We start from the raw sequence: 23,649 nt of genomic DNA on the forward strand, positions 1-23,649 counted from the left end.
AAGTTACAGCTTCTGATTCTTTATAAATCTTTCAATATTTAACTATGGTTACTTTGTCCAGATTACCATAAAAACACATCTTAAATGTACATATATTTTCTCAAACGTATGAATACACTTGTGAGTGTGTGTGGGAGGGGGTGATCTATAAATTTTAGTTTTATTGGAAGTTTAAATCAATAAATATTTATTATTTTATTGTTACTATTAGTAGTGTCTGTCACGTGTTTGTTCGGCTCTTTAGTATAAATAAAGTGAAACTGATGGAGTGAAGACAGTTCCTCGGCTTCCCTGCCGGGGACGTCCAGAAAGCAATCAGCTTAGATCAATGCGGTGAAAATGGTCATATCAAACAACTGCTATTCATTTGGACATTCCCCTATGGCGTGATGTTCGACTTCATTAAATTTACGCACATGTCAGTTAACTTTTTAATCGTTTAATTTAAACCATTCTCACATCTCTGCCTTCTTGGCTGTGTGGTAAGTTGTCAGGCTCTTTTTTTTCGCTTTTGCCTCAAGGATTCGGATTAGAGACTACTTGCCTACCAAAACTTTTTTTTTACACCTACAAACACCCGGGCATCGCCAGGCACCCCCGCTAGTATATTGCACTTTTACTTAGTCTCACAGCTTTAATATCCTCAACAAGCAGATAAAACCTGTAGGTCATGAATGCACAAGTTCAGTCATCATAACTATGCAATTTGCAATTCCCTCTAATCCATTTGGGTGGAACAAAAAATATAGGATGTATTTTTTTTTTTGGTGGTGGTGGTGGTGGGAGGTCGCCCCTTGTATGTATATATAGATAGCTATAATATAAATTTCACCTGTCTGTTTAAATGTATGTATGTTTGTATGTATGTATGTCTGCCTAAAACTTTTAACAGAGGCCTCCGATTTCCACGAGGTCAGGATCATTTTGAAGCTCGACCGTTCGGACGAAAAATATCGAAAAATTGGCCAAAAACATTAATTCCTTCACCTTCAACTGGGCACTTTTCTACAGAGAGGAGTCGTTTTTTTCACCGATATTTCAAAAGTCATCCCCTCTTTTCGACTGTCTAATCTTAATTTAAACCTACGTCACTTCTGGTTTAGTGATGGGCGCAACAGCAAACACATCACATTCTTTTTTTTTCTTCGTGGTATGGGATCAAGCCTGCCTACCACTTTTTTTTTTTTTTTTTTTTTTTTTGCTCAACACACACCTTCAAACACCCGGGCAATGCCAGGCACCCAGGCTAGTAAAAAATAAAATACATTAAAAGTTAAAATAACCGGGCTTAATCTTGCTCCACTTTGGTATTGAGCACTTTTGTATAAACCTCGTCAAATTCATTGGATGTTTCACCTCTGAACAATGTTAACCTGGAATATATATATATATATATATATATATATATATATATATATAGTTTTTTGGTGGGAAGGTATCCAAAAATTGAAAATAATTGAATTTCAACAAAGGGCGTTGATAGTACTCAATCGTAAGAGAGCAAGTTATATATTTTTTTATGTAAATATAGTCATATCTTGCTACGATGTGCAGACCGTTTCAATCCTATTAGATATCATCAGGCAAGAAAAATTTTTCTTGCCTGATGATATCTAATAGGATTGAAACGGTCTGCACATCGTAGCAAGATATGACTATATTTACATAAAAAAATAAAATATATATATACATATATATATATATATGGGTGAAGACACTACTTAACTATATTATCATTTAAAAAATCAACAAAAAATGTACATAAGTTTATAAACGATAAAAACAGTAAAATTATCTAGGACTCCATAATGCAACAGACAAAGCATCGGATTGTAATACATATGGACTTGGGTTCAATTCCTAGAGAGATAGTCAAGTTACGCTGAGGAGAGGTAGTACCTGAAAACATGCATTACCGTTTTAAAAATGATAAAAATAAATGAAAATATTATTTGTGTACGTGCAAATAAAATACGGACAATTTTCTAAGAAAAGGATCTTCAAGGTGAAGACGCTAACTAACTGTATTATCGTTTAAAAAAAAAATCAACAAGAAATTTACATATAATATTAAGTGAAAGATGAGGAATAAAAGTTATATATAATTTTACTATATCAGAGCAATAAGGAAAAGTTAAGGGGAAATTTAAGATAAAACCTCTTTAAGTCATGGCATTTCGAAGCTTAATGTTTCTCATCAGAAGAGGAGAAGGGCTAGAATTATACAAAAAGCAAATACAGAAAAAAAAATGGTTTAATTACCTTTAGATGAGAATGTAAAAACAGGATTAAAGGGTAGATATTTTTTTAAACATTACCTACATATATACTACGCTTTTTTTTGTTTTAAATATTACCTACATATATACTACGCTTTTTTTTTAAATATTACCTACATATATACTACGCTTTTTTTTTTGTTTTAAATATTACCTACATATATACTACGCTTTTTTTTGTTTTTTAAATATTACCTACATATATACTACGCTTTTTTTTTGTTTTAAATATTACCTACATATATACTACGCTTTTGTTTTGTTTTAAATATTACCTACATATATACTACGTTTTTTTTTGTTTTAAATATTACCTACATATATACTACGTTTTTTTTGTTTTAAATATTACCTACATATATACTACGCTTTTTTTGTTTTAAATATTACCTACATATATACTACGTTTTTTTTTGTTTTAAATATTACCTACATATATACTACGCTTCAACACTATTAAGAGGAATAAACAATAATATTAAAATTCATAATAAATACTTATTTTTTTCCTTTCTTCTTTTAGTTTTGGCTCTTTAATGATCCCAATTATTTCATAGTTGACTATATATTTTTTTAAAATATTACCTACATATATACTACTCTTCCGATTCACCCTTATATTTTTATACCTACTTTTAATTACTATTTACCATTTTATCCTGTTCCGTCATTCTCAATTCATTTCTAAATGTCAGTAAACCAGATTCCCCCCCCCCTCTATTTGCATTTTATATGATTTTTTCCCTTTTCCTCTTCTGATGAGAAGCATTTAGCTTCGAAATGCCATGGCCTAAAGAGGTTTCTTTTCTGAAATTTCTCTTTTCTTTATTGCTCTGATTATATAATAAAGTTATAACTTTTATTGCTCATCTTTCATTTAATATTATTGTTTTCTGCTCCCCTTAATAGTGTTGAGCTTTTCTTTTCTTGATAAGTTTGGCTCTGTTAAAGATTTACTCTTTGATAACATAATTATATATATATATGTCTATGTCTGTGCATGTGTAATAAATCTTACATCCAAATATGTATGTGTTCAGAATAAATAAGTCATATGAAGCCGAAATATAGGTAATATTTCTGTTTATGCCGCCAAACGTTGAGTGCAGAATGCAGGCCACCACTTGGGCTTGGAGATTTTTGTCGATGGCAGAAAATCTTGCCTTCTAGACATGAAACAGCGTCACAGCAGAACGAATGTTACGAAGGCTCTTGCAGAATACCATTCCGACGTGCAATGTATTCAATCCGTACAGATGACGCCATTCTCGCAGACTAAGATTAACCTCACATATCAAAAGTAGTTTTGTTTCATAGTGAACTATGTTTTTTGTTTTTTTTTTAGGCAATCTGCATTGTAGGCAAAGCTGAACAACCGGATGTAATTTTGATTATAGCCAACCATCGTCATCATCGTATATGTTTGTATATTTGCGCATAAAGAATTCATTCTGAACTCATTAACCGATCATTTTGACTTTTTTTAACAACTCTGGATTTTTTTTTTTTTAGTGCTTTTTGAGTTGAGTCAATCTGTGTTGTAAGTCGAAACCGAAGGGTCAGACATGATTTTTGGTTGGAGACAATCACCACCACCACCATATTCGATTTAATGCTGACAAATAAAAATTGCTAATCGAATTAAAACTGACTCCAATGTGGATTCTCATTCATTGTTTCACTTAAAATTAAAATTATTGACGTTACAATTTATGAATCATTTCTCTACAGGTCCAAAGAGTTTGTTTCAATTCTTACGGTGATTATCTCTAATAATAATTTATGTACATGTGTGTGTGTGTGTGTGTGTGTGTGTGTGTGTGTGTGTGTGTATTATAACAAAGAAATCATGTGGAAACCCAGACCCCCAAAATCAACAGAGATTAGACCATTCCTATAATGACCTGATCCTTGCTTATTTTACGGTGGGAGTTTAGTTCTGTGCAGTTCTAGGAGGTCTATCCTCCCAGGCCTTGCCTTCTCTCGTTGAGAAAGGGTTAGTTTATTGCTAATCGCCTGAGGAGCAAACTCAGGCACAAAATGCTGACTTTTCTTATGTTTTAATCTAAAGCCATTCAATGAATGAGGTCAATCTGCAAGTTTTTTTATAAGGAAACGAACACTTCCTATTATAAAAGACCTACAAATCAAAATATGGCTGACGAAGCTAGCATGTGGTTTATAATTGAATTTTAAGAAAACCCACTACTCGACCAACTAGACCACAGTTGCCGCTTCTAACCATTTGGCCATCATCTGGCTTCACGGTGATTAAAAACGTTGTCAAATCCCGAAGCTTTATTTGAATGGAGAAAAAAAAAAATCAATTTTTATTTTGAAAAAAAAAAAATAAATAAATAAAATTAGAATTCTGGAGGACAAGCATTTCTGAAATTTTATCAGGTCATGGATGACACATTTAACTCAACAATGATGAGGAAAAAGAGGAGAGGGCAAAGGTACCTAATAATGGACACCCTAACTTTAACAAAGGAATAAACACTTTAAATTAAGTGCTCTAAATTTTATTATATATATATATATATATATATATATATATATATATTTATATATATATATATTAATGATGGGACGGTTCCTATCTTTTTCGTGATTCTGATACAATTACCGATTCTGATTCTTTATAAATCTTTAAATAAAGTTGTTTTGTCCCAATTATTGTAAAAACTGTAATGTTGAATATGCGTATATTTTCTCAAACATAAACACACACTTGTATGTGTGTGTGCGTGGGGGTGATCTATAGATTTTAGTTTTAAAGGTAGTTTAAAATCAATAAATATTTATCATGACTAATTGTAGAAGATTTTGTTTGAAACAAAATCAAATAAAAAGGATAATTAAAGGAATCATTTTTAGCATTGGAAAATTCCGATACCCACAATAGTTCTGATTTTTCCGATTAATCAACCCAACACTAATGTTTTTGTAGGCTTTCCATACCACCATTTTCTTTTATCTTTTTCTTCTTCAAATCCTTTTTTCATGCCATATAAAAGTTATTTTAATGGCATTCCACTATTTAAGAAAACATGTGTAAGGCATACTACATATAAAATGATATTGAAGAGTTTGATTTATAAACAAATAAATGTTTGCTTATTTTTTTTTTTAAATAACTTCTGTTAAACTGACTTCTTAAACTAATATTTTCAATGTATTTTATTGCTAGCGGGAGTACCCGGCGTTGCCCGGGTGTTTGTAGGTGTGTGTTGAGGGGGGGGACAAAAAAAAAGAAAAAAAGTGTTGGTAGGAAGGTAGGCACGAAAACAAATATTAAAAAAACAAAAACAAAAAATAAAAACAGCAAAAAAAAGTTTTGGGAGAGCGGTAGGCTCGAACCAGATTCGGGGGGGGGGGCAAGGGACGGGGGTACCCGTGTGTGTAGTTAGATCAAAAAAGAAGGCTCGAATCAAAAAAACGAAAAAAAAAAAAAAAACAGCGAAAAAGGTTTTGGAATGGAGGTAGGCTCGAACATGAAGCCTGGAGGTTAATAGTCTATTGACATACCATAAAGCCAGGAAGCCAGGGACTTTTGATAAGTCGAAAATAAGTGTTTAAAAAATTGAAGGTGGTTTTTCTAACTCCAATCTTACGCCATACTAGTAGCAGCAGCAAACGAATTCACAGCGCAAATTTTGTTGTAATCGTAAGATAAAAGTGGCCGAAATAAGCCTTTTATATTATAGACTAGCAGGAGTACCCGGTATTGACCGGGTGTTTGTAGGTGTGTGCGTTGAGGAGGGGGGATCAAAAAAGAAAAAAAGTGTTGGTAGGAAGGTAAGCTCGAAAACAAATATTAAAAAAAATAAACAAAAACAAAAAAAAATAAAAACACAGTGAAAAAAGCTTTTTGTAGGTCAGTGTGTTGGGGAGGTGAGCGGGGGAGTTTAGATCCAAACCCTATGTTAACTTCATTTAAAAAATCGAAAAAAAAAAAAAAAAAAAAAAAAAAAAACCCAGCGAACTTGATGTAAAAAGAAAAAGTAAAATATAAAAAAATATAAAATAAAAATGTTTTGGTAGGTAGGATCGAACCTGAAACATTGAGGTGAAAAACTTGGTAAATTACCCGCTTGCCCACGAAATTTCAATTTAACGTTTATAAATGGCAGATGCGTGGCGAATCTAATTAGGCCAAAAGTAATGAAATTCTGCGCTTAATTTTAACAGCGGGATAGTTCTTTTAGCTTTGTTTTTTTTACCCAACTTGTTTTGTTTCCCCAACATGTTGCGGAAACCCAGCTCCCCATTAATAGGGGAGTATCCAAATGAAAGCAGTTGTGACGGTAAAACCGACATTGACCAAACGTCTATCGCTTTCTGGACGCTCCCGGCCCGTAAGCCGAGAACCGCGCCTTAGTTTCACATCAGTTTCGCTTTTATACAAAAAAGCCGAATCAACAAAAAAGGGGCTGAAATAGCAAGAATCGTGTAAAACTCGATATAAATAAATATAGCAGCGCCCTGCGTTCGCAATTTAAGCATATACGGTATATAAGAAGTTCTAAGCGATAGTTACCCCCCCCTTCCCGAGAAGAAACCTTTCCTGGGCATACAAAAACTCGTGCGCGCATTTTGCCTTTTATATAGATTATGAACACTTCATTAAAATAAAGCAAAGGGAAAGGCAACGATGCCTAACAATGGACAATAACTGAAGCAAAAGAATAAATACTTTAAATTAAGTGCTTCAACTCTTATTTTAGTTTATACTAGCCTGGGTGCCCGGCGTTGCCCAGATGTTTGGAAATGTGTATTGAGCAAAAAAAAAAAAAAAAAAAAGAAAAAGGAAAGTGGTAGTAGGCAGGCAGCCTCGGACCTGTACCGTGGAGGAGGAAAAGAACAAGACAAAAAAAAAACATGACGTCTTTGCCGTTGCATCCATTGTCAAACCTGAAGTGGCAAAGGTTTAAATTAAGGCTAGTCAATCGAAAAGAGGGGATGACTTTTGAAATATCGGTGAAAAAAAACGACTCCCCTCTGTAGAATAGTGCCTAGTTGAGGGTGAAGGAATTAATGTTTTTAGCCAATTTTTTGATATTTGTCATCCGAAGGGTCGAGCTTCAAAATGATCCTGACCTCGTGGAAATCGGAGGCCTCTGTTAAAAGTTCTAGGCAGACATACAAACATACATACATTTAAACAGACAGGTGAGATTTATATTATAGCTATCTATATAGACATACAAGAGGCGCCCCCTCCCCCAAATACATCCTATATTTTTAGTTCCACCCAAATGGATTAAAGGGAATTGCAAATTACATAGTTATGATGACTGAACTTGTGCATTCATGACCTAAAAGTTTCATCTCTTTGTTGAGGATATTAACAGTGTGAGACTAAGACATGTGTCAGAAACAGAGATGCATCATTAAATTCCTGACAAAAGTGCAATCAAAATGGTGGTGACTATGTAGAAAAAAAAATTCTGGAGTACAAATGTCACTCGTTTTAATGGTACTATTCCCGTCTTTATAGCTCTTCAACTTTTTTTAATAAAAAAAAAATAAAAAATACTTATCTTTACTTTTTTGAACGACCCTTGTATACATTAATATTATTTTTATTATTAAGATTCGATCAAACTAATAGCTGTCTCTAGGCAAACACCCTGGGGTGAGACGGTGAATGGTGAGTCAGGGTATGTTAAAGAGAGCAGGCAGTAAGGGTGGCCAGTTCATTTGACTTACCTGGCTAAACAAGAGACAAAATACAGGTAAGAAACCTACAATTGAGACCTGCCACTTTTCTTCCCAGACTTGTGACACCTGACTCGTCCCTATGACAACCATCAATCATTTTTTTGTGTGTGTGAGCGCGGGTGCGTGTGGAGCAGGAGGGGGAATTATTTCAATTAAACGGACAGAAGATTGAAAACAAAAACTAAGAAAAGGTTTCTAAGAAAAAACATTTTCCGCCAAATTTGTGTGCTCTGATAGGAATCATGTTGACTTTCACAAATATTTTTTTTTAATTTAGCTTTTATAATACAGGTTGTTCCAAAAGTCTTGGGAACATTTCAAGTCCTCATATCTGTTCGAGTGAAAAAGAGTCTGACGACTTCATTTTCCAACAGGATGGGACGCCACCACACTGGAGCCTCAGAGTTAAACAGTTTCTGAACACGACACTACCAGACAGATGGATTGGACAATCCGGGCAGGATGATCACAATCTCATGCCCTGGTCTCCCAGATCTCCAGATCTCACATTTCGTTTTGTTTTTTGTGAGGATTTGTGAAAGGACTGGTCTATATGCCTCTTATTCAAAGAGACATGAACTAGTTGAAGGCCCGAATAACAGGTGTTGTGACAATTACAATACTGGGACGCATGTGGCAACAATTGGACTATCAGCTTGATGTGGGTCATGTCACCAATGGTGTTCACATTGGACATCTTTCAACATTCTATGAAAAACTTGAGATTACAAGGTTTCTGGGTATACCAGATACGTTTTTATATCCTTAATATTTCTTGCAATATTCAATGTCAAAATGTTCCCAAGACATTTGGAACACCCCATAAATGCTGAAAATATTATTTTATTCAACAACTATCAAGCCGCCTGGCATTGTCCGGTCATAAGATATGCTTGAATATGACATTTTAATTCATGCAGATTAAGTATTTATTATTATACAGACAATTCTCTATTGACTTTGAGTATTATATTTTTTTCTAAACACTTCACTTCTTGTAGGTAAAAAAAAAAAAAAATACTCAAGCTTAGATCAAAATCAAAACCTAAAGACAATGTGTCAAGTATGATAACCATGAGGCCAGCTTGCCACATTCTTGCTAATACAAAAGTAGAGTCTGATTCTACTTCTGTATAAGCAATATCGCCTGAAGAGGTCTCTAGTTACTTGTAACTGGCTGACCGAAACACGCTCATGAATGTGCAGCGACATACTAATACTTATGTAAGACAAATAAAAATTATATATATTCCTACTTCAGTATTGCTGTATGCAACGACAGCAGAATATAAACAATTATTAACCCTTATCCTCGAGTGACTTTAAGGCCTTGATAAGCGGTGACATTAAAAATGTATTTAAGTCTCTGCAAAAATGAAAGGAAAAGAGTATTTTGAGCTTTATATATATATATATATATATATATATATATATATATATATACTAGCAGGCCACCCGGCGTTGCTCGATCGTAAGATACACTTAAATGAATATACCAGATGCGTTTTTATATCCTTAATATTTCTTGCAATATTCAATGTCAAAATGTTCCCAAGACATTTGGAACACCCCGTAAATGCTCAAAATACTATTTCATTCAACAACTATCAAGCCGCCCGGCATTGTATTTATACAATTTGGATTAATCAATTATACTACTTATCACCCCCTGCTATTATTAGTACTTTATCTCTCTCTCTCTCTCTCTCTCTCTCTCTCTCTCTCTCTATGTATATATACTTGCCCGGCGTTGCCCGGATGTTTGGAGGTGTGTGTTGAGGGGGAAAAAAAAAAAAAGAGGAAAAGAATGTGAAAAAAAAAATGTGACATCTTTGCCGTTGTATCCATTGCCAAACTGGAAGTGACGAAGGTTTAAATTAAGGCTAGACAATCGAAAATATCAGCAAAAAAAAAAGCGACCCCCTTCTCGTAGAAAAGTGCCCAGTTGAGGGTGAAGGAATAAATGTTTTTGGACAATTTTTTTAATATTTGTCATCCGAAAGGTCGAGCTTCAAAACAATACCGATCTTGTGAAAATGCGTCGCCTGCTAAAAGTTTTAGGCAAACATACAAACAGATACATACATTAAAACAAACAGGTGAGATTTATATTATATATGGAGAGAAGATATAGCTGTATATGGCCGTTTGATCATTACGTTATTACCATCATTCACAATGTCAATTTTATTCGTATTACTTGGATTATTCGGACTACTGCTTTTATCTTGAATCTTATTTTTACAACATTTCAGCCAATGTAACCTTCGGTCTTCTTCTGGTGTATCTTGTTGAACTCGGAAATCTTTATGTCGAACTCAGGAATTTGCACCAAATTATGAACAGAACCCTTTATTTCATCCAAGGGTCCATGGCGTAACAAATAAAGTACTTGGTAAAATTAAGTTGCAAGTGACACTCTTCTGGAGGTTAAAGGTTTCAATCCTCAGTGCAGGCGATACTTAGAATATAAGTGCAAGTTACTTAGGACTTCTTTTCAGTCATGGCCGACGGAACAAGAGCATGCTATCTCTGTGGATTAAATAAAAGGTTTGGCTCGAAATTCCATGCAGATTCCTGAGTTCGACAAGATACACCTATTATGCAATTCCGCATTTTGGTTTCACACATGCACAAATTGATGATATGTCATTTTCAGGTCAATGCAAGATTTCTATAAACGTTCATGTTCTATCTGGATCACAATAGCATTCTCTCATGTCGTCAGCCATGACTGGATGGAAGTCCTAAATAATTCGCAATTTTTTTTCGAGTGTCGCAAATTACTCAGGACTTCTATCCAGCTGTAGCTGACGGAACGAGAGCATGCTGCCTCTGTGGATTAAATGAACTGTTCCATTCGAAATTCCATGCAGATTACTTAGTTTGACAAGATAGGTCAGAGGTTACATCAACCGACGCTGTGAAAACAACACTCAAGAGGAGAACAGTAGTCCGATTAATACAAATACGAACGGTCGTTCCTCATCTCAAAAACCCACAAATATTTTTCATTTTCATTATATTATCATTTTCTTGGTTTTGTCAGATGATTTTGTCATCTAGTCATATATATAATATTCTGCATGCTTCTTCCTTAGCTTTTACGTTATGCTTTGAAAAAGGCCAAATACAATTTTTGAAAGCCAAACTGCTTCAAAAAAGGCCAAATTCTTAAAATTTGACCTTAAAAAGGCCAACTTGGAAAAACAAAAAAAAGGAACATTAAAAAAAAAACAAAAAAAAAACAGGGTAAATCAAAGAATAACATTGTCTGCCAAGAGCTGCTGGTCTGAGGACTAAATTAAAAATTGTCTCTTACAATGTGATTTAATTATTTGTATTGAACTATGTAGCACAATATTATTTACTGAGTATTTATTAGTACTTAATGATTCATCTCATTTGGGTCAGTTCTATATTTAAAATATAATGGACACTATTTTCATACAAATGTTAATTAAACTCATGTTTGCTGCGTGGTATTAGTTTTGGGCCCCCCCTAAAAAAAAAAATATCAGCTTTATCAAAACATATTGTTGATTAAATATATTTTCCATTCTGTGGAATTTCCACGGGTCATGCTAGTTTTATAATATCGCTCTGTTCAAATATTTAATTATTATGCCTACCTCCGCCATTAATATTCTTTTTTAAATCCCCCCTGGAAATAAAGTATGTCTGAATTTTTTCCGATAATCACGTAAAATTACAATCGGTACTCATATTTTTCCGATCTGATGAACGATGTCGAATCACATCCGTTATGCTGACCAGATACTATTCAAATGAAACGGTTCCAGCAGAACGAAATAAAAACTAATTCTTACTGGAAGAAAAAAATTTTTTTTCATTTGCTTTTTGTTACCAATGGTCGACCAAGGAAAGAGCCTATCAGGCATTTGAACACAGTGTGATGATTTATGGAAGTGAAACCTGGCCAGTGAGAGTTGAGGACATGTGTTGCATGGTTAGAAATGATATAATGGATGTGTAACATACATCAAAGAGAGGTTTAGGTCTGATGATCTCAGAGGAAGATTAAATCTGGAGAGTAGAAGGGGAGTTTTTCTTTATTGGGATAGCTCACGACAAGGCATGAAGCCACTTGATGTAAGAGGAGCTAACTACTTTAAACTCAGAAACAATAAGTTAGATTAATTGATTTCAACCCAAAAAATACCAATTGTACACCTTTTTGTGTGTGCAGAACAGAAGACTTCTATGGTATGGTCACATTGAGAGAATGGATGAGTATTCTTGGATTAGTAGATGTAGAACAGTGGAGATAGCAGGGTTAGTTTACAGTGGAAGACCAAGGAAAATATTACTGTAAATGAAAATAATGGACTTGATGGAAAGAAGGATAAATAAAAACCCGGCCAGAGATAAATTACTTTAGAGGTCAATTTCTTAAAGCTGTCCAACACATGCCAGCATGTAAAATACTTTAAACCTTTAATACTTTAAACCAAATGGTAAATTACTTGCTTTAGGCATTGTGACACCTTTATGCAGTGATTACTAATCTAAAAAAAAAAAACTAAAAAAAAAAAAAAAAAAAACAATTTATAGCCCTGGTCTTATAATTTTGATCAAGTGTAAAATGCCTCATTTTATAAAAATATAAATTTCTTAATCAAATTTTTGGAATGTTCAGCTTTCCGCAGATTTGTTTCCTTACGATGTTGGGGAAACCAATCTCCCCCGAAAAAGGGGAACTCTCAAATGAATAGCAATTGTCTGATATGAAGGTTTTTCCCCCACATTGATCAAAGCTAATTGCTTCTGTGACTTTCGCTTTATTTATACGAAAAAGCTGAACAAACACTGTACAGAACAAAATAGCATGAATTTTGTAAAAGTCAATGATAAATAATAATAATAATAATAAAATAGATAAATAATAAAAGATATAGACGATCACTGTTCGCAAATCGTAGATATTATAATCTAGGGAGTATATAAAAAGTTCTAAAACATAGTAACCCCCCGGAGAACCAAAAAAGTGAGTTGAAGTTCTTTTCTATTTTTTGTCTACTTTGCAACTGAGGCATACAACATATTGTTTCCTGGAAATAATACACATGCATGATAGTCTATAGTGACCCAGACAGTTATGGGCAACAAACACCATATAACTGTGGACCAGAGCTATGTTTAACATCAGCTTTGATGGTTTGTAATCACATCTTTAGCTAGCCTCCCAAGCATCTTCATCAACCTATTGCTTCGTGGATGAACGCCAACCAACATCGCTGAACCAAGTCTGTTATTAAAATTTATTTGTGAAACAGTATACCTTTTGTATATACTAGCCTGGGAGCCCAGCGTTGCCCGGGTGTTTGAGAAAAAAAAAAAAAAAGAGGTCAATTTTTTAAACTTTGACCCCTATTATGATTCCTTAACATTTATTCTTTTGGATTCAAATCAAGTTATTAAGTTAGATCCATGTCCAAGGAACCTATATCTAAAATTTCAAGTGTTTAGACCCAAAATTGGTGGAGGTGTTTCGTAGAGTTCTCGACCCCTTAACAGCCAAATTTCTGGCCGAAAACCGATTACAAAGATTTTCCCAAATCTCAATACCCTGTATATCAAATTTCGAGTCTGTAGATTGAAAATTGACAGTTATTGCGTAGGGAAATCTACACAGACAGACAGACACAAACACTTTCACTTTTAGATTAACCAAAATTGTGAACAAAGAAACAAACAAACAGACAGGAATACAACTTTATTATAATACAAGATTCAAGCAGGCAAGAACGCCTGGACAGTCCAGTTTTATAATTATATAGATTAGCAGGCTAAAATTCTATCTCTCTAAATCCATATCTCTCCTTCTTCCTGGCATTTCCACACCTCTTTCTCAACACTGTTCCACCTATGCCGCGCCCATTCCTCTCTCTAGTTTCAATCTATTAAATAATAATGTAGGTCATTCCTCTCTCGTTTGCATAATAGATAACATTGGAAATAGTTGATAAACCAATCACCGTGTTTGACGAAACGTGGCCCAGTCAGTCTTTAAAAAGCCAATACTTTTCTTTTAATCTTTAAATATTATTTATCCAGAGCAAGGGCAAAATTAGACATAAATTTCGTAAAAACTATTTAGACTTCCAAATTTGAAAAATAAAAAAGTCTTACCGTGAATTCAAGTTTTTACTCCTTCCAACTCTGTTTCACGCATATCACCTGAAAGAAAAGAAAAAAAAAAACTCATTAAATATTTTTCTTGATTTGAATTTGAATTTTCTAAAATTGTGTAGTAATTCATCGTATTTTCTTTGTAACAACAAAAAGAATATTGTTTTCATGCATTCAATTAATTTTTCATTGAATTATATTCATAATAACATTATAATAATATTATTCATAATAACATTATGATAATATTATTCATAATAATATAATAATATCATTCATAATAATATAATAATATCATTCATAATAACAATAATAATATATTTTCCAGCGAAAAAATTGGCCAGGGTTAGCATACTAAAAGAAAAATCACAAAACGTTAATTCCTCACTTTCTGGCATTTTACATAGACTACAAGGTAAATTCCGACCACCACACAGTCCTTACTAATGTCACTACCCTTATCCTTGAGTGGCTTTGACCTTAATAAATGGTGAGGTGACTCATTAGTATTGAAAACAAAGAACAAGATATAAATTAACATCATACTCAAGAGATATGGCATGAAAAAATAATTCTTCCAAGAAGTTGGAATCGAGAGACGTGAAAAATGTTTTATGAACCGACTGCAAAGACATTTGGAAGAATCAGATAAAAAAAAAAAAATATGCATGTCCTTGACGCCGACATTAGAATGAGACAACATTGGACCGATTTACATATATACAAATAATATATTTATTATGAACTATGGAAAAACATAAGAGTGTGTATGTGTGTGCGTGAATAGGCATAGTTTTGAATTGTTCAATAAGCTGTATCAAACACTCCCATGGTAAAGTCGACTGATGCGACTCAAGTTGTAGAGACACATTTACTCCATTCTTCATCATTCACCAGAAACTTCAATATATTTATATTATATAGTATTTGTTGAAAGTAAAGCCTAATCACATGGCATTACAATAATAGTAGAGAAGTACTGTCAGATAGTTATGATAAGTGCCAGAAACTCCAACGTATACAATGTATTTGTTGAAATAAATGCAAAATCACATTGCATTAATTATTGTTAGATATTTGTGGCATTTGCTGAAGTATAATCCAAATTACATTGCATTACAATGTATAAAAATCACATAGCATTACAATAATTGTAGAGAAGTATTGTCAGAATATCAATATCAACAAGAAACTTCAATACATGTGTGGTATTTGTTGATATATAATCCAAATCACATTGAATTATAACGCTTTTACACTGTATAAAATATTGGTAAGAATATTTTATTTCTAAAATGATTACAATATATCTGAAGAAGATAAATAAGCATGTGCTTAACTCCAACATTAAAATGAGACAACAAATGACCGATTTACATATATACAAACAATATATTTATTCTGAACAGTGGAAAAACCGTAAGAGCATGTGTGTGTGTGTGTGTGTGTGTGTGTGTGCACATGTTATCAGGCATAGTTCTGAACTGTTTATTAATGTTGTTGGTGAAATTCAATTGTTCGTTGTAGTTCATTATGTATTATTACGACTGCTATAGAGGTAAGACATTTAAGCTGTATCAAACGGACCCATGATAACATCGACTGATGCTGTTCATGTTTTAAAGCCATATTTACTCCATTCTTCATCATTTGCAGAAAATAAATCTGCATCAGTACTCATTACCCTGTAGTGGCTTTTGTCCTTGGTAAATAGTGAACTATTAATATTTAAAAAATACAAATTATAGATTAACATCACTCAGAAGATAGTATGTCGATTCTAGGTATGGAAAAATAACTCTTCCAAGAGGTTGGGATAAGACCAAGCTGTATCAAACAAGCCCATAGTAACATCGACTGATGCTACGCATGTTGTAGGGTTTTTAGTTCTCTCCCACTGCAAGAACTTAGATACTAGGATCAGAAAGTGGGATTGAGACGTTAGCACCCTGGGAGACACTCTGACCTGCAAAAAGTGCCTGGGCATCCCCGTCTGCATTCCCTGGTAAGGGTGCCTCTGGCGATTAGCAATAAACTAACCCCTTCTCAAAGAGAGAAGGCAAGGTTTGGGAGAGTGGACCTCCTAGAACTGCACAGAACTAAACTTGTACTGCAAAATCAACGGGGACCAGATCATTACAGGAATGGTCTTATCTGTTGATTTTGGGGGCCTGAGGATAAAAATCATGTTGTAGAGCCATATTTAATCCATTCGTCACCATTTGTAGAAAATAACATGAAAAATTTGTTTTTCTGTTGCGCACATTATTCAGGTTCTCCCTCTCAGGTGTCATCTCTACCACATCGGAACTACTGTACTGTTTTAACAAATCTAGCGATGCATACTCATGTGAATATATCTAGATTTAAATGACTATACTTCTTGGTTTCATTTTTTCTTCGGCCAAACTTCTCAAAAATCAAGGTGCCCTCTTCCTGGGGCTAACACTTGATCTCTATACGTGATCTATAGATATTCGAATATCTCCATTAAAGTTCTCATTTACATCTCAAACAGGGAGTTGGTAAGAAAATTGGGACATAATTTTCTTTTCTGCAATTGACCATTTCAATATGTTAAGGTATATCTTTATTGTGGTCTCTTGGTTTTACTGGATTTCAGGACAAGAGTTCATCTACTCTGGTGGAGTATCTAGCTGCATACTGTTATTTGCAGTAACATCACTCAGAGAAGGTGCACTATTTCTCCTCGCAAAAGCCGGTGTTGGCTAGCCATATAGAGGAGATTTTATTTGGGCTGTGAATACTTTGTAGTTTTGAATATTTAGTCAGGGTTTACTTGTAGGAAAAAGTATCGTGCCAGATTCTCCTGACAAACCCATGGACAGAGTGAGCTTAGATAGTTGAGGATAGTGTCTAGTAGGTAGTCAAGTTTCTCTCTGAATACCATATAACTCTGAAAAGGTTGTGGTGTCAAATATATTGCCATGTAAATAAATACATTATTATTTGTTAGTCGCGAGGAGTTCTCATGCAAGTCAAATCAGAGATCACTTAATTGTAAAAATATCATCCAATGGACAATCTCATTAACTCATATCCTTGAGTGGCTTTTAGCCTTGGAAAATGGTGAACCGTTAGTTAGCGGAAGAATCAGATAAAAGGACATGTGGCATAATAGATAACGTACTTGGTAAACTTCAGTTACACTCTTCTAGAGGTTGAAGGTTTAATCCTCAGTGTGAGCAACACGCAAAATACAATTGTGAATTACTTAGCACTTCTACCTAGTCACGGCTGATGGAACGAAAGAATGCTACCCCTATGGATTAAATGAAGGGTTCTGTTCAGCAGAAAGAGTGCCCTGAGTTTGACAAAATGTACTTGAAGAAGGTCAGAGGTTACATCGGCTGAAACATTTTGAAAATAACACTGAAGATGAGAACAATAGTCCAGAGAATACGATTAATCAATCCTCATCTCAAAAATTCAAAATCGAAAAAAAAAATAAATAAAATAAATAAATAAAAAAGCGATGCACCATTTGAGAAGAGAATCTGGTTTCTATAAGGAATTATAGGATTTAATTGGACGGTGTCAAGATTACCGTTTTACAAATCACAAAAAAAAAAAAAAAGCAGTAAAAATAAAAAAAACAACAAAAAGTCAGCTATGTTGGAGACAAGATCGGTTGCCACCCACAGAAGTATTAAAAAATACAGATGATTTGTGTTCAAAAGAGTTTGACATTTCAAACATAAGGATGTTGCTGCAAATAGCAGACACTTTTTTATTTATTCATTTTTTTTTTTTTTTAGTTTTTACAGTGCGACCAAATCATTGTCGTTTCAGTGGAAAAATAAAAATCAATATAAAATAAGTGTTCTGCATTTTTAACAAAAGAAATAATCATTCAACCAAATATTTATGTTCATAACATACATTCCTACTAGAGCTCGCGTACATCATCTAAACTTAGTCCGCACACATCATCTAAACTTAGTCCGCACACATCATCTAAACTTAGTCCGCACACATCATCTAAACTTAGTCCGCACACATCATCTAAACTTAGTCCGCACACATCATCTAAACTTAGTCCGCACACATCATCTAAACTTAGCCCGCACACATCATCTAAACTTAGCCCGCACACATCATCTAAACTTAGCCCGCACACATCATCTAAACTTAGCCCGCACACATCATCTAAACTTAGCCCGCACACATCATCTAAACTTAGCCCGCACCAATCATCTAAACTTAGCCCGCACCAATCATCTAAACTTAGTCCGCACCAATCATCTAAACTTAGTCCGCACACATCATCTAAACTTAGTCCGCACACATCATCTAAACTTAGTCCGCACACATCATCTAAACTTAGTCCGCACACATCATCTAAACTTAGTCCGCACCAATCATCTAAACTTAGTCCGCACCAATCATCTAAACTTAGTCCGCACCAATCATCTAAACTTAGTCCGCACCAATCATCTAAACTTAGTCCGCACCAATCATCTAAACTTAGCCCGCACCAATCATCTAAACTTAGTCCGCACCAATCATCTAAACTTAGCCCGCACCAATCATCTAAACTTAGTCCGCACCAATCATGTAAACTTAGTCCGCACCAATCATGTAAACTTAGCCCGCACCAATCATCTAAACTTAGTCCGCACCAATCATCTAAACTTAGTCCGCACCAATCATCTAAACTTAGTCCGCACCAATCATCTAAACTTAGTCCGCACCAATCATCTAAACTTAGTCCGCACCAATCATCTAAACTTAGTCCGCACCAATCATCTAACCTTAGCCCGAATCTATCATCTAAACTTAGCCCGAATCTATCATCTAAACCTAGTCCGCGTCCATCATCCAAACCTAGCCTGTGTCCATCGTCTAAGCCTGTTACACTTCAATTTGGAAATATGATCTTTTTATTTTTGTCGAATTGCTGCAATATTACATCCCTGTGTCTGTTTTATCAGTATTTAAATGGGCTGTGCTCTGATGAACACATAGCACTTGTGCCCCCTCAACGTGCATAATACCAACTAACTTGACAACCAGCAAAATCTCACACCTTCAGTTTTAAAATATCATTTCCGTAGGTCTGTCACAAGTTTTGAAACTTTTTTTTTTTTTTCATGAACCAGTAATGTTCCTTTCTTTAGAGGCACCGAAGCATTGCTGTAAGAAGAATCTATATCCATCGATCGATTGGTGACACTCAAGTTTGAAACAGTATTTACATTGGCTAAATGCGCAGATTTGATGGATGCATCATAAAAACTTATCCGTTTTTTATTGTTGTTGTTTTTTTTTCTTTTATAAGATAAAAACGATGCATTCATTTTTTTTAGTTTCTTTTTTTTTTTTTGTTTTTACGTATGATACACATTTGAAAAAAAATTTTTCTGAAGAATCCACAGAACTTTAACCTGACCACCAATCATAGAACTTGCAGACAAGTTCTAATGACATTGCGCATGACTTTTTAAAGGAAAAAAAAATATTTTGCAAAAATCATCTGCAGAGTCGCTCATTCTAGGCTTATTTGATGCCAAACCATTTTATCACCATTTTCTTTTCTTTTAGACACACATACTGATGAGGTGACGATTCCAGTATTTTTCTCCGATTCCAATACAATTACCGATTATATACTAAATTTCCAATTCCGATACAATTAACGATTCCGCACTAAATTCCCAATTCTGATACAATTAATGATTCCATACTAAATTCCGATTCCGATACAATTAACGATTCTGTACAAAATTCCCAATTCTGATAAAATTAACGATTCTGTACAAAATTCCCAATTCTGATACAATTAACGATTCTGCACTAAATTCCCGATTCTAAAACAATTAATGATTCCATACTAAATTACGATTCCGATAAAATTAACGATTCTGTACTAAATTCCCAATTCGATACAATTAATGATTCCGTACTAAATTTCCGATTCTGGTACAATTAATGATTCCATACTAAATTAAGATTCTGATACAATTAACGATTCCATACTAAATTACGATTCCAATGCAATTAACGATTCCGCACTAAATTCCCAATTCTGATACAATTAATGATTCCGTACTAAATTCCCGATTCCGATACAATTAACGATTCTGTAGTAAATTTCCGATTCTGATACAATTAATGATTCCATACTAAATTCCGATGCAATTAACGATTCTGCATTAAATTCCAATTCCGAGGCAAATTACGATTCTGTACTAAATTCCCGATTCCGATACAATTAACAATTCTGATTTTTTATAAATCTAAATATTTAACTAGAAAACCTATTTTTTTTCTGATTACCATAAAAACACACGTTTAATGTGCAAATATATTTTCAAACGTAAAAAAATACTTTTGACGGGGCAAGTGATCTATAGATTTTAGTTTTACTTGTAATTCAAAATAAATATTTATTATTTTTACTACCAGCAGTGAAGGATTTTATTTTGAACAAAATCAAATGAGAAAATAATTAAGAAAATCGTTTTTGGCATTGGAAAATAAGCATTGTTTCTGATTACGATAACCCCCAAAAGTCCTGATTTTTCCACTTCCTGATTCCGATTAATCTTCCGTACACCAACATTAATTAACAATTCCGATTTTTTTATAAATCTCTAAATATTTAAATAGAAAATTGTTATTTTTCCTGATTACTGTAGAAGCGCATGTTAACTGTGCAATTTTTTTTTTTTTTTCAAACTTAAAAACACACTTGTAAAAGATTATAGATTTTAGTTTTACTGGTAGTTGAAAATCAATAAATGTTTAGTATTTCATTATTACTATGTGCAGTGGAAGATTTTGTTTCGAAAAAAAAAAAACAAAAAAAAATGGTAAGTAAAGGAATCGGTGGGGGGGGGGGGGGGCTCACCGAAAAATAGTCACCAATGTTTCCGATTCCGATATCCCCAAAAGTCCCAATTTTTCCGATTTAGGTTAATCGTCTCAACACTAACACATACATTCATTTTCCAGACTGGTACTGTGACACAAGGATGATCCTTTTTGTGTTGTCTTGGGACAATTTTTGGTCTCTTGAGCAAGAAACCACCAATGACTTCTTTTTAATTTTCTTTTTTTATTTTTGTGTAATAATGGAAAGAACAGTTGGTTCTTATGTAGAATAAGGACCGTGCTATCGTCAGAATTTATGTAAAACGCTGAAAGGTGCAAAAAAAATGCTGAGCCAATGAAATTCCAACAGCCAATGAAATTTAAGAAAACATTTCTTTGCTGTCATTGGTTTTTATGATTATATATATATATATATATATATATATATATATATATAAAAAGACTATTTATTTCTCTTCTTTTTTTTTTTACACAGGAATCACCACTTACCAAGACCCAGAGGCCACTCAAGGATAAAGGTTAATGGGTATACATTAGTCAATGTGATTATACCGTAGTAAACATTAGTGGGAATTTTGTAAATTGGATTACTTAGGGGGGGACAGTTCATCAAGAATATGTTGGACTTGAAGACAATCAGATTGTAGTCAGCTGGAAAGCAGGCAATCGGAAGAGAGTTCCACAGCTTCTAAGAAAGAAGCTTGGTTCATGGAATCTACGTTTTGATTTAGGCACAGATAAACAGTATGGGAAATTATTGATAGTGGTTTTGGCTAGACGAGTGTTTTTCGTGAAAGTTTGGTGGGGGGGCATAGATTGAAGCTCAGATGAGCACTTGCCATGAAAATGACGATAAAGCAGAAACAGGCTCACAACGTCTCTTCTGTGGGAGAGAGGTTACAGGGAAAAGAAAAGGGCATCTCCACTAAGCTATGAAGTCTATTTTGAACTCTGTCAAGGCAGGATAAGCTCCTGCCTAGATGTGGCAACAGTACTCCATCCTTGGCTGTACCTGGCTTTTATATAGGTAAAGAATTGCATCAGAAGTGAGATATCTACTGGAACGGTAGAAGTATCCCACCATTTTTCCAGTGACCTTGGCAACTGATTTGATGTACGTGTTCCATTTCAGATCAGGAGTAAAGGTCAAGCCCAGAAGCTTGTAAAGCATGAAGCCTCCCCAAGACGAGAGCCACTGATTTCAATTGATGCTAGATGGGAATCAGAACGTTGATGACGTAAAGATAGAAGCTTGGTTTTAGATGCATTAAAAGTAACCAGCCACTCCTTTCCCCATTTTACCACTTGCTCAAGATAAGAGGAAAGAGAATCAGAGAGAACTTGGTCATTTACAGTTTTAGACGTGCTACCATAGATGGTAGTGTCATCAGCATAAATATCTAGGAATGATATAAGGATGTTATTTGGAAGATCATTAATGTAGATCAGGAAGAGAGTTGGGCCTAGGATGGACCCCTGAGGGACTCCAGCATTAATACTGAGAGCTTCTGATTTCTGCCCATCAACCACTACTGTTATGAACCTATCAGAGAGAAATGATTAAATAATTAAGACATTTCCAGCAATATTATAGCTGGAGATCTTGTGAAGTAAACCTTTATGCCATACTCTATCAAAGGCTTTTGATATGTCAATAGCAATTGCCCTAGAAAGGAAGCCTTTGTCGAGAGATTCACTAATCCTATGAGATATAACTGTGAGTACGTCTGCTGTAGATCTAGCAGAACGGAAACCACATTGCATGTCATTAAGAAGGTTATTTTTGCCGAGATGGTTGACTACTTCTCTATTTAACAGAGATTCCAGCAGCTTACTCATGATGCGCAGGAGACTTATTGGTCTGTAGTGAGAGGGAGAGGAGCGATCACCTGAATTCTTAAATACAGGGCATACCGATGAGATTTTCCAGGGTGATGGAAAGCATTTCTCCTTAAGACAACGCTTAAATAACTTTGTAAATATCGGCACTAGTTCTGGTTGAAGCTTTTTGAGCACTATAATTGGAATACCGTCAGGGCCAGTTTGCTGGAATCAAGGTGTTTGATTAGCTTGGCAACATAACGTACAGATATTTGTATGTCGCATAGCGTGTTTTCAGATACAGGAGGAAATACTGGGGTTGAACAAAAATATATATATAATAAAAAAAAATAATAAAATAAACAATTTTTTTTTGCTATCAGTTGTTTTTTATTACAAAAAATAAATATTTTAAGGGGGCTTAATAATTGATAATAAAAATAAATGAAAGATTTTTTTTCGCTTTTAATAAACAGGGGAAAAAGTTCTTTTTCTTAATAATTTTATGACTAAAATAAGAATTAATATAGTTTTTTTTTTTTTTCTGTACCGTTTCAGAATTCAGAATGAGTGCAAGAGAAAAGGAGGGGGGGGTAGTTAATTTTTGGTACATGCAGAACACGACCGTGTTCTCGTCGGAAGTTTCTGGGGATTTACCATAAAACGCCTAAAGGTATTGAAACACCGAAGTTAATGAAATCGCAGCATATTTTACGAAAACATTCATTTGCTATTATTGGTTTATTATTTAAAACTAAATATTTATAGTGATTCGAACAAAAAGAAAATCAGAGAGAAAAAAGAATAAAAA

At 34.1% G+C, this 23,649-nt stretch overlaps 1 protein-coding gene across 2 annotated transcripts in view; it reads right to left on the minus strand.

Moving 5' to 3' along the window:
• LOC145247471 (frizzled-5-like) overlaps positions 1 to 23,649 on the minus strand; it is a 437,519-nt gene that overhangs the window by 139,367 nt on the left and 274,503 nt on the right. For both annotated transcript variants that reach the window (XM_080109270.1, XM_080109269.1), the window contains one exon: positions 14,160 to 14,207. The gene's annotated coding sequence lies outside the window, so the exon portion shown is untranslated. The remainder of the gene's footprint in view (positions 1 to 14,159; positions 14,208 to 23,649) is intronic.

The sequence above is a fragment of the Euprymna scolopes genome, chromosome 25 (genome assembly GCF_053919585.1).
Source record: "Euprymna scolopes isolate OS-2025 chromosome 25, ASM5391958v1, whole genome shotgun sequence".
NCBI classification, from domain to species: domain Eukaryota; kingdom Metazoa; phylum Mollusca; class Cephalopoda; order Sepiida; family Sepiolidae; genus Euprymna; species Euprymna scolopes.